The sequence below is a fragment of the Bactrocera neohumeralis genome, chromosome 6, assembly GCF_024586455.1.
Source record: "Bactrocera neohumeralis isolate Rockhampton chromosome 6, APGP_CSIRO_Bneo_wtdbg2-racon-allhic-juicebox.fasta_v2, whole genome shotgun sequence".
Lineage (NCBI taxonomy): Eukaryota > Metazoa > Arthropoda > Insecta > Diptera > Tephritidae > Bactrocera > Bactrocera neohumeralis.
The window spans coordinates 78096025-78108384 of NC_065923.1; the positions used below are offsets into that span (position 1 = coordinate 78096025).

At 33.5% G+C, this 12360-nt stretch overlaps 1 long non-coding RNA gene across 1 annotated transcript in view; it reads right to left on the minus strand.

Moving 5' to 3' along the window:
* Positions 1-3750, minus strand: part of LOC126762261 (uncharacterized) — a 146403-nt gene extending 142653 nt beyond the window's left edge. The window contains exon 1 of the long non-coding RNA XR_007667435.1: positions 3574-3750. This is a non-coding gene — a long non-coding RNA (uncharacterized LOC126762261). The remainder of the gene's footprint in view (positions 1-3573) is intronic.
* Between the last annotated feature and the right edge of the window lie 8610 nt (positions 3751-12360).

Sequence of the window (12360 nt, forward strand, 5' to 3'; positions counted from 1 at the left end):
CGTGCCCCAACTCCGGAGAATGTCACTGCCGCCAGGAGGAGCGAGAATCGGCTGTCGAGCTCGACATTCTTTGAACTTTTAACCGACAAAACAATGAAGGCACGACTCCGGCAAGATAATAATACAGCGTTTGGAAAAATTAAAGGCTGGAAGTAATGGAATATGACTTTCAGTTAAAAAAAATTTTACTTTGGTTTATTTTGCAATATGAAATGTTTGTAAAATATTTTTGTTATTAATAAAATGTTTGCAAAAATCAAATATTTAGTTTTTTTCTTTGTCCATATTTAGTTTTTTTCTCTGACCAAGTTCTAATTAATAATTAAAAAAAATCATAAAAAAGTTAACCCTGATATTCTAAAAAAATCGATGATATAAGATATTGCAGTAGTAGATCATACCAATCAATGATTAAAATTTTGAAATTTAAATTTTTGCTATGTACAAAAAAATTAAAATTTGAAAATGCAACGCTGAGACTTAGCTACTTATCTACGCAATTCTAGAAAACTCACAAATTGATGTCTTACTGTTCTGGCTAATAAAATCAGGTAGTTCATTATTTTTTACAGCCTTCAAAGGTACGTGCGAGTAATTTATTTGCCCACTGGTGTGCACCTTTTTAAGGTAGGTACCGCACTGAAGGACAATATTGCTACCTGCCCTGCTGCATATTGTCAAAAAAAGAGTTTAAATACCGGACACTGTCAAAGAAGGTCAGTTCGTATTCACCTTTCAACGATAACACTTCAGCTAAAACAATTTACATTAACAATTACAAGATCTTGCAATATTTTGTAGTTATCCTTTTAGTACAATACTCAATATTACATAACTATAATGGCAACGAATAATGCTGTATTGGCCAACGACTTCGCTGATGATAATGTAAGCATACGCAGTTCCATTAGCGAAAAGAGTTTACGCAACAACATAAAAGCGGAGCATGGAAAGCAGTTAGAAGCGCATACTGATGTCCCAAAACTATTGCAGACAATTAAAGAATTGCGAAACAAGTTGAGATATCTACAATTTGTTGAATGCGTACACTTTCATAAGATCGAAAGCAGAACTTCTACAATTCCTCTGGCGCCGGCGGAGATACTGGCAGGAAGCGAGCGCTTAAGCGATAGACCCAAGAAAAAGAAAAGTCGCGCTAGGCTTTCATTGCTTAATAAGTTAATTATGTAGAAACATAACTAAACTAGTTTTTTTTTTTAATTACATATACCCAAAAATTGTAAACAACAATAGATTTTCCGATTGATATCATTCTAACTGAAATATTTTTGAACAAACTGTTAATAATAATAAAATAAATAAAAATAATTTATTAAAATAATATAAATCCGAAAATATAGTATTTGGATTATTTGAAATTTTGGTGTTTTGATTAGATCTTCCTTAATTAACGAAATAAAATGACATTATGAGAATATACATAGCTTAGACAATATATGTGACCTGGTCTACGAAAAGGGGGCTTAGGTGTCAAAAAAAAGGAGAACAATTAATGAGATAACGAGAAACTGACGATTATTTTTAACAGCTTTTCCCAGAAAACTAGTTTTCGCACGTTAGCCCCCTTTTCGTAGACCAGGTCACATATAATCTTATTATGATAAATGAATTACTTGAGTTAGTATATAAAGAAACCATTTTTATATTGAAAAATAAATATTAAATTGAATAAACTGTGTTAAACAAATGCAAAAATCACGAAAAAATTTTATTTTTGTTATTCCTTAAAATCCTTTTGGCTTTTTAAAGTGGTATTTTGAAATTTTTCTTCCATGTTTTTGAATAGCAATTATTGCTTCAGGAGTATATGGTCTATTTCAAGGTTTTTTACAAACAAAATCTAAACAATTTCTGAGGCTCCATTATCATAATTCTACAAGACCAAATGTGGCCTTTTATAATTTGATAGATTTAATATCCAAAAAATTTATTTCACTTACCATAGTTTTCATCAGTAAGGTATAATTTAAGACGACCATAACTATAGCGATGTTATGCCTTATTGTTGCAGATCTATGGTAAGAAGGTAGTGGCCTCACCAGAAAGTCCATATGCACTAATACATACACAAAAAACTTAATGCAAATAAACATTGCTTCACTTTATAAATTTTCACTTCTTTCTTGCATAGACATTTTTTCACTAATACGAGTATTTCTAAAAAAATATATTGAAAATATTTACACTAAAAACCACGCATTCATATTTAATATTTTTTAGCAAATATTTAACACTACACTTTTTATGCAATTCTAATATACATATGTATAAATATACATACATACATACATGCAACACCATATTGAATAGCTTCCTGAATGCAAAAAATACTCAACAGCTGCGCACACTTCAACGAAACGAGACCCGACTATTAGCTACAGACACGAGTGGCCACCAATCAGCGTGTACAACTATACTTTTATTTTTAATTTTGCACTTAATGTTTTTATACCGATTATTTTTCATTATTTAATTAATTTGCACTTTTCACTATTTTATTATTAGTTCTTTATTTATTTGGTTCAAATTTAATTTTAAAATATTTTTATTTTAACAATTCTAAAAGCAGCTGTAAAAATGTGTCTGCACGCGTTCGTTACAGGTTCAATTGCAGCGCAGTTCCGTTATTCTTTACTTCTTTCCAAATTCCAGTGAATTTTTTAAACTCTTTAATCTCAATTCTATTAAGTGAATTCATTTTATATGGATGTTTGTGTACACTGAAAAGCTGAACTGATTGCATAAAGTGAGAGGATACAATAAGAGAAAGGAAACGGAAATGAACCCAACACAATTCTTGCGATCCAATATATTAGAGAAATAAACTTCAGTATTATGAGAAGTTTAAGAGAAGAGAAAAAGCACTCCAGTAATCCCCTATCCTTGTTAATTTCCAACGCTCTTATTTTTTAGGCTTCGTCAAGTAATTGGAAGCATGTAGAGCGGATGAATAGTATATAGGAAACGGAAATGAATTCAACACAATTCTTGCGATCCAATATTATGAGAGAAATAAACTTGAGTATTATTAGAGAAGTTTAAGAGAGGAAAAAAAACGCTCCCGTTTCCACTAGTCTTTTTATTACCGCTCTTCCCATTTCCCCTCAATATTCAAGCGTATAGTTTTAAGGCTTCGTCAAGCAAATGGAAGTTAAAAATGTTGAGCGGATTCAATATACATATATATAGGAAACGGAAATGAACTCAAAATTTAAGTAAGTAGTTTGAGTGATGTAGCTGGAGGTGAAATTTAAAGCATTGAGTAATTTTACTAGTGTGAAAGAGAGCACAAGTGACCTTTCCTCTTCCAAAAGCATTCAATTTAGTTATATATAGTGCCGTTTTCTCGATGTCTTATTAGTAGCCAACTGTCAGTTAAGTTTTGGTTAACTTAACCAACACTGTTTCTTTCGGTAAAAATGATTTTTTAACCAGAAAGTGCCCCTAAATATAAGTAAATTCTATGCTATTTGAAAGAGAAAGCGGCCCTAAGTGGGATAATAAACAGTGAGACAGTATAAAAATGTTAAAATTGAGTATGTGCAAACTTACCACTGAACTGTAATAATGGCATGTGTATGCTTTTATTCAAGCTTCCCTATATATAAGAGCTTATGGCCGGAACTATCCAAATATTGATATGAGTGAGCTTTCGGGTGTTCAACTTGGCTAGTGGGAGAGAGCTTTTTAAAAGATTTGTGTTAAGTAATCAATTTGAAACAGCCTGTAAAATAAAAAAAATATGTCATTAGTATTTTTGGCGATATTTTTGTAGCAAAATATAAATTCTATATTTTTTAAAAAATATTCACTAAATATTTAAAAATTTATTAAAAAAAATTAAGTATTGTATTAATAAATAAATTCATAATTACTTAAAAAGCAAATATATATCTAAAACGGTAACTATTTTTGTAAGAGCATATTTTAAATAATTTTTTATTTAATTTTTCAGAAATGAACCCGAAAAATTACATATTTGGGAAATGTTCTACGGATCATTCTGAACAAATTTGCCTAAGAAACTTCGCCATAAAAACGCTGTCTAGAACATTCCCCGCATCTGTGATTTCATAGAAAAAAATCGACCTTATATACTATAAATCATACATATGTACACATATAAAATATGGTTGGTACGTATTAACAGTTTTCAAAACTAATATTTTTTGTATACTTCATTTAATAGAACAAGTTTTATTACAAATTATAATCATAAGAAATATCGGCTATACCATGCTTTGTAATTTCTGGCATAGCTTGCCATAAATCAGGCATTTCGCACAGAGGTGTGGCAGTTTTTATAAACGTCTGAACGTAATCATAAAACAATTAACTCGAAATAACTTTATTATGCTTAAGTGTCAAAAATAAAATGAGCCATATGTATGTATGTATATGGATACATATTAGAACCATAATTAGGATATAATATGTATACATATATAATAAAAAATGTGTACTTAACTCAAAAAAATCTTTTATTTCTTGGCGAATCAAACCAACAAAATTTGATTTTTTATTTATCAAAATTTGATTGCATATTTTTTTAGTCGAAGAAAAGCCATTTATTATGGAATATATAACATTTTAAAGCATAATTTTTAGTTAAAAAACCCTAGTTATAGAATATATTGTTAGAATGAACATTGTCTAAATATCTTCATATTTTTCTAAAAGTTAGAGATTCTATGCAAGCATCCAAGCGTTTGCTGATTTTTGTATACCCTGAACAGCGTATATTTAATTTGCCGCGAGGTTAGTAAGATCCAGTAGGAAACATCAGAGAGCCGCTAAAATTCACATATTTATAAATGATCAGTGTGACGTGCTAAGTTCATTAAACCTTTCTATTCTCCTCAAGAACCTACCCACTTGTCGGTACTGCCGATATCGGTTCATTGGCTCTTAGTTCATTGGTTTAACACAAATTGAAGAGATAAATAAAGTTCTTCCTCCTCTTCTACACTATCCTCAAGGCTGACACATTCGCTTACTTCCTTTAATCTAATAATCATTCCATTAGCAACAATTTCGCCACAAAGCTAGTTCAAGTGAAATAGCCAATTCACCTGCATACATGTGTTAATAAACATTTAAACAAATCAAATACTTCAAATACTTTATTTCCACATATTATTTATTATTTGCGTAGTATTGATTACGGTTTTTCATCGAAACCACTTGATAGCGTAGAAAACATCTGGAGGGATTTAATTTCAGAACAAAATAGTTTTGTTATAGTTAATGAAGCCAATATTGTGATTATAATATTTTTATACTAAGAATTTCATATGTTTTTAGTAATAAGGTCATATTATAGGAAATAATATTTTAGTTTATTTGATTATATTATTTCTTAAAATATGAATAAGAAATAATATAATCAACTTATATTAATAATCTGGTATATTTACCGGACGAAATCTTGTTTTTATTGATCAAAAATCCAAGAAACATTAAATCGTTGGGAAGATGTATTTCTATACACATAGATTTTGAGTGCCTACCAGAGCATGCATATACAATCATATTAAAAATGTCTTATTATGTTGCTTGGTTTTAGTTCTCTAAAGTATAATGCATGGAGAGCAGACCGCTTGCACTACCCAGAAAGTTGAATATATGAATTTGTTGAATGTCTCAGATAGCGTCGTTTATATGAAAACTATGACGTTTATGACAATACAATTCATTTCAATCTATTAGATCTGTAATGATTTGGCTTTGCCTTTAATTATAAAAAATTCTATAAACTTAAAAGGTGAGTTGGTATGAAAGTTATTGGATTGCTAATAACTTAGGAATAAGCTCCAGCCTATAAAACACTTGACATTATGCCACAAAATCTTTAAAAATAGACTCGTGAATGTATGTATGTACATATATAAACATTTGTGCAAAGAAAATTAATTTTAGTATTTTATTTAGAAACACTCGAAAACTTAGCACACATATTAGACATTAGATTAGTCGCTTGATACTAACATGGCAATGCCCTCTTGGCATTGTGAAATGGCAAACTAAGCACAAAGATTAAGAACATTCGCAAAATAGTTTACCTTGGAGGGCATTTTTTGGAGATTAAAAAAATTATAAACAATTTTTATCAAGAAAAATTTTATGAAACCATAGTGTTGATACTCGTATAAGCTTATATGATTATAGAAAAAGAAATTGCGATAATACGCTCTTATAAATGTATAAAACGGCTCTTACATACTGTATATATATGTATATGTATATACATATGTACATACTCTTATATACTCGAAAACATTTTTTATAGAAATTTAAATAGTATTTCAATGCGATAATCAAAATTCGGCGCGCATTTTAAATACATTAGAGAACTTGAATTCAATTCTAACCTACCTTTTTTGTTTCAAATCAATCAATGCTTGACTATATTTAATATGCATAAGTATATTTAATTTCACATATGTCTGTATTGTATGCTAATTCAGCGTCCTCACGTCCGACACGTGAAACTGGCATAAGCAAAAATGAAATTACTGAGACGCTGACCACGCATATGCTGTGCAAAGTATATACATATGTATATATATGAATGTGTGTATGCATGTATTTAGGTGTTTATAATTGTAAAATAATAAAAAGTTGGGTAGGAAAAGTACAAAAATATATACATACATAAGCATGAAAACATGCAGACTGAGCGTTTTTGATAAACATATTTACAAATATGAACATATTAACATATATAAACATGTAAAAATAAATGTATATAACATATAATACAGTAGAATCTCGAAAAAGGAAAAAGAAACCCAGAAAAGTTAACCGAGTTCACGTAAAAAAAGTTAACTTTTGAGTAAAAATTTTGTTTATGATAATATATTTGCTGTCAGTTTGCATGACAGCTATACCCAATAGTGATCTGATCTGAACATTTGCGCGGAGATTATAGCATTGCCTTCAGCAGTAATGCTGGTAAAATTTTGTGAAGATATCTAGCAAAAAAAAAGGTGTTCCATAGAAGTACTTGATTTTGTTCCAACAGTTTGTATGACAGCTATATGCTATAGTGGTCCGATCTGAAAACGACCTTCAAATAATGTACCGATGCTTTGGACAATAATCCGTACACAATTTTTTGAAGATATCTCTTCAAATAAAAACGTTTGCCATACAAGGACTTAATTCCGATCGTTCAGTTTGTATGACAGCTATATGCTACAGTGATACGATATCGTCGATTTCGACAAGTGATTAGCTACTCGAAGAGAAAAGAACATGTGCAAAATTTCAGAACAATATCTCAAAAAACGACGTTGTTTTCGGGGTGTTACAAACTTCGTGAAAAACTTAATATACCCTGTTCAGGGTAAAAGGAGCAGAAAAAGACAGTTTGTATTAAGTATACTACAAAGAACAGAGATTTGAAGAAAGCTGTTCGGGGAAAATGATTTGCGTCGTATTATTACCAGTTTCACGTGTACAAAAACAGTAAACTCAAGAATAAAGAAAAAACGTCAATAAATTTGTTGGCGGTAATCCAAACGTCAGCATGAATGGCATTGAAAATTGGAACACGGATAAAATTCCGAAGTTGACAAAGTTTAAGAAGTGTCTGATGATAATAACGACGAATCGATTATCGAGCAAGATATACAACAACCGAAAATGAATTCTCCGAAGGAACAAAGAACAAATTACCGAGATGGGCGAAGTTTTGAAAGTGTCCGATAATGATAATCGGTTATCGAGCAAGATATTCAACCACCGGAAGGATTATATAAACAAAAATGGCGGTGTTTTTAAAGTGTCTTATGAGTGAAACGACAAATCGGTTATCACGCTGGACTTTCAACTACCGGAAGTGAATTTCTCGGGAGCAGTTGAAATCCTCGACACCTTTATGAAGTATCATGAAAACCACAAAGATACAAATTCCGTGATTCGGTGTGACTTTTTCGAGCTGCTACTGTACATACATACTTTTTAATTAAAATTTTCAGATCAAAATATGGTCTCGTTTCAAAAACATACGCAGCCAAATTGCTATTATTTATATTTACACAACTATTCACATAATCCCATTTCTCGTACAACAAAATCCACTTGTTGTTAACATTGTTGCTATCGCCGCCATCGCCGGCCGCACTCCGAACAGCCGTGCCGATGACGTTTTTGGGGGAAGCGCCGCAACGCGCATATTAAATACGTATACGCTGATAAAACGTGAATACGTCGTGTTTTGTGGGAAACGCTGTGACTCGTCTCGAGCAGGCGTCCGCAAGACTTTATAACGAAAATTTTTGTAAAAATTCTAGCCGCCAAACTAAGCTTCCAAATTACATGAAATTCGGCACACACATGCGGCATACAATCTACTTTGTGCTGTGCAAATTTGAAGCAAATCGTTCTTGTGGTTTTAGCATAAAATGGGATTTTCGGTAACTTCCATACGGTAGCACCGATTTTGATGACTCAAGCGAAATCTGATACCAGACATCGTCACGAGTTCAACGACATCCATATGCCCTGGTTTCGTCGTGGTCTTAAGGGTCAAATGATTTTTGGAAAATCATTTTAAATAAGTCGGCGAGCGCGTAAACAAAGTGCCGAGAAATAGTCACTTTTACACGCTGTTTTCATGATCGTATAGCGGCACTGTCGAGCCATGCGTTGGCACAATAGTTCCGTACCCCTCAATATGCCCCACGTACCGCGCTGTCTTAAGAGTATAGAGTTCGCGCAGTCGAAACATGTTTGGTTGGCTCTTGTTTTTCTATTTATACGAGCGATGATTTGCTATTGTTGCTTTATTTTTGCTTTATACCATTATATGTACCACATATGTAGTCACCAGAGCAGCTGATTAAGTTGCAAAGCGTCGCGTGTACTTTTGTATCTCTTCCACTTAAAGCAAGCACACTTTCGATGCTCTCAAAACAGATGATCTTTTCTGTTTAGTCGTCAGTCGCAAGAGCCAAAGTTGTATAGAGCTGCGAGAGCGGGGACTCCACTTCAGCGTTTGAAAGCATTTACGTTTCAATTTTACTGCGTGAAAGTATTTTTCTGAATGGAGCAGCCGATCATATTAAGAGCTGAAACCGAGACTCGAGTAATCCTTAAAAATTCAAAATTATGTTCCGCGGATCCACAAAATTCGGTGGGCGATTGTACGATCGCAAGGTTTTATTTTGACCAAGAGCGAATCGCAGTAGGCCCTTTTAGTTTCTTGCTTCATCTCATTCAAATTTTATGAGTTCTGACTATCTCTGCTCGAGTTATTCCTCTCCTTCCTATGTGCTCAAACAGGACTAACGTTAATACTTATGTATATCACATATTCAACCATTCTGGCGAACTAGCCTTTATTGAATTATGGGTTCTGACCGTCACTACCTAATTTCTTCTTCCCTTCCTGTCTGCTATCACGCGATTAAGTCTAAAACTTCTAAACAATCACATTCTCAACCTTCCTGGTGAACTAGGGGTTCATCATTGCGTTAGTTACTCTTTCAGTTCTGTCTAAAATCAAAAAATTCTAGATTATCACATCCTCAATCGTCTTAGCGAACTAACACTTTTTGGGTTCTGGCCGACACTGTCCAAGTTCCTCCTTTCCTTCCGGTCCGCTATTACGCGATTAACTATAAAACTTCTAGACAATCACATCCTAAACTTTCCTGGTGAACTATATATATAACTATCTAGACTATTACATCCTCAACCTCCTTACATTCGCCTCTTAGCGAACTATCAGTTATCTGTTTTTGGTTCTGACCGACACTGTCCAAGTTCTTCCTTTCTTAGTACTAAGTACTACGGGATCTGGACTATTACATCCTCAACATTCTTGGTGAACTATGGGGTCTGACCGTCACTACCTGATTTTTTTCTTTTCTTCTCTTCACATTCTATAGTCAGTGAAAATGGACATTTAATTATTATATAAAAATTTTTTTATTTGCCTGTTTGGGGGTGACAAAAGAGATATTCAAAAGACACTAAAATCATTACAATACTTCTTTTGAACGATTCCTATTCCCTAGTACGAAACTGGCAGAGAAGATTGAGCAAAACTCCACCTTTACATAGGTTATTATTATAAAGCTACCAATCATCTTTCAATTCTCACCAAGTTCATGAAATGTTGAAAAGCCAATCTATAAGACATATTTTAAACTAAAGAGGGTGCTATAGTGTATGAAAGTCATTCAACTGGAATATAATTCGCTATCAGCGATACAAATCTTTGTACTCTTACAGTATAACCTTGCTATCGGAATGATCTTATATAGTATTTCGACAAGTCGTTGTATTATTAATAATTTGTTTATATCAATTAAGTAGAATTTACATTCGCCTTTGTTAGGGATATTTATTCAATTTAAAAGCACGTAGAGTAATTGATGATAACCCATATTTATGATTGGGCCAAGACGTGACTGAAACCGACAAGTACAATAAATAAATTAGCAGAACTATTGTCGACATACATACATATGTATGCCTGAACAAACGTAAATTTAATCAAAACTGCTGAGGTCGTCAATGATAAGATGAAAGGGAATATAATTCATGTACAATGTGCGAATTTGTATTGTCATGGTTGTAAGGTTATATCGGCAATTACCCAAAATCTTTCGCACATAAGGAAAGTAATAAAAGTTTTGCTTTGTGGATCATATAAGTTGTTTGGACGATAAGGTCTTTGGATAATGCAAACGAAATGTTTGGGAACAATAAACTGCATGTGACGGTCCATAAATTTTGCAATCAGAGCGCAAACTTATTGTGAAATGCCTACTTACTCTTGGAATACTCGCTCTAAAATTGTGTGTTATTTTTATATTTTAAGCTAAGATAAGGCAAGATAATCCTAAAGGTGCTCAAATTTATGGATCCTTTATGTTTCTATTTCTCAATCCATAAACATAAACAACAGTTAGGTTAGGTTAAATTAAGTTATGTTAGGTCGTATGACCGATATCTGCATTGTCCCTGTGTACTCTACTCTTTTATGGTTCTCAAAACGGTTAGATATGGATCACCAGAACCTTAAAGATCGACGAAATGTGTTGAACCGAACAAAAATTTCTTAAGGCGGCTAATATCAAACTCTGTCACTTCACCAGGTTCGTCGAAGGTGTATCTCCCAAGATGTTTCAACCGCAATCCATCAAAAGCTGAGAAGGAAGTGTCTAGATAATTTCTTCCCCCTTACTACATACCGCGTTTGCATTTAAAATCCGACAGAATACCTGCAAGTACCATAGCTGCGAGATGAATCTAGCTAAGAATAAGTAGAAGACCTCTTATGTTGTAATCTGGGATCTCGCAGCCGAACAAGTTTTTGATGTTGACCAGCATAGGCCAGGCTCACGGAACATACAGAGATTCAACGCAAGGGGGACGAAGTGCCGACGTATTCGGAATCTGATGAAATTGATATAAGGAGCGCATCCTTAGCAAGCTCATCGACTTTGCAGTTTTCAGCGATAACGCTGTGATCCGACACCCAAATAAAACGGATAACAAAGAAACTTAATGATAAGGAACACTGCTTGAATAGTTTTGAGCGCACTGTCAGCGAGCTTAAGACCAATACTGCAGCTCTGCTATCGTAGTGAAGGAAGCTGCACTTCGGGGCAGTACAGCTACTGTTAACTTCTGCTTGAAAGACACTGCAGATACTACAGGTTTGGGAGACTGAAGTTAGAGTTGACGTAGAGCTCCCGACAGAAAACTCCCCCACGAAACTCCGATTTATCCGTGAATAAGCTAATTGCACTTCTTCTCCAGCGGCGCCGCCAAGCGCACATATCGCTCCCAGGTATGTACCCAGAGAACTGACAGAGACTGTTCGTCGAAGGCTTCACTGTGTAGTTTTCCAAGTAGTGAGGGAAGAAATCTTATCACAAATAGACAATTTAAATGGAGGTTCGAATAGTACACATTATATAACCATACTTCTTGTAGAACTGCATCAATAAGGAGTGTCCCTCATACCGTTCCCACGACAGTCGGGTCTACGTAACCGGAACGAACCCGGACTTTTATCCAGCCAAGGACTGTCAACCCGCTACAACAACAACAACAGAGCCCCTCATACAAATAGCTGAGACAATCGCACAGTCAAAAGCTTAAAATGAGGTTGTGATGAATTTTTTAAAATTAGTTTGAATTATATTGTATATTAGACGATTTCGATAGACTATTCAGAGAATATTTCGATAGGCTATTCAAAGAATATTTTGATGAGTAACTGTAACCAGCTGAAATCAGAAAAAATGCGAGCACGGATGCTAGACCTCAGAAAGCTATAGTTGGTTTTTTAATTCTTCAATCAAAAAGTTTTACACA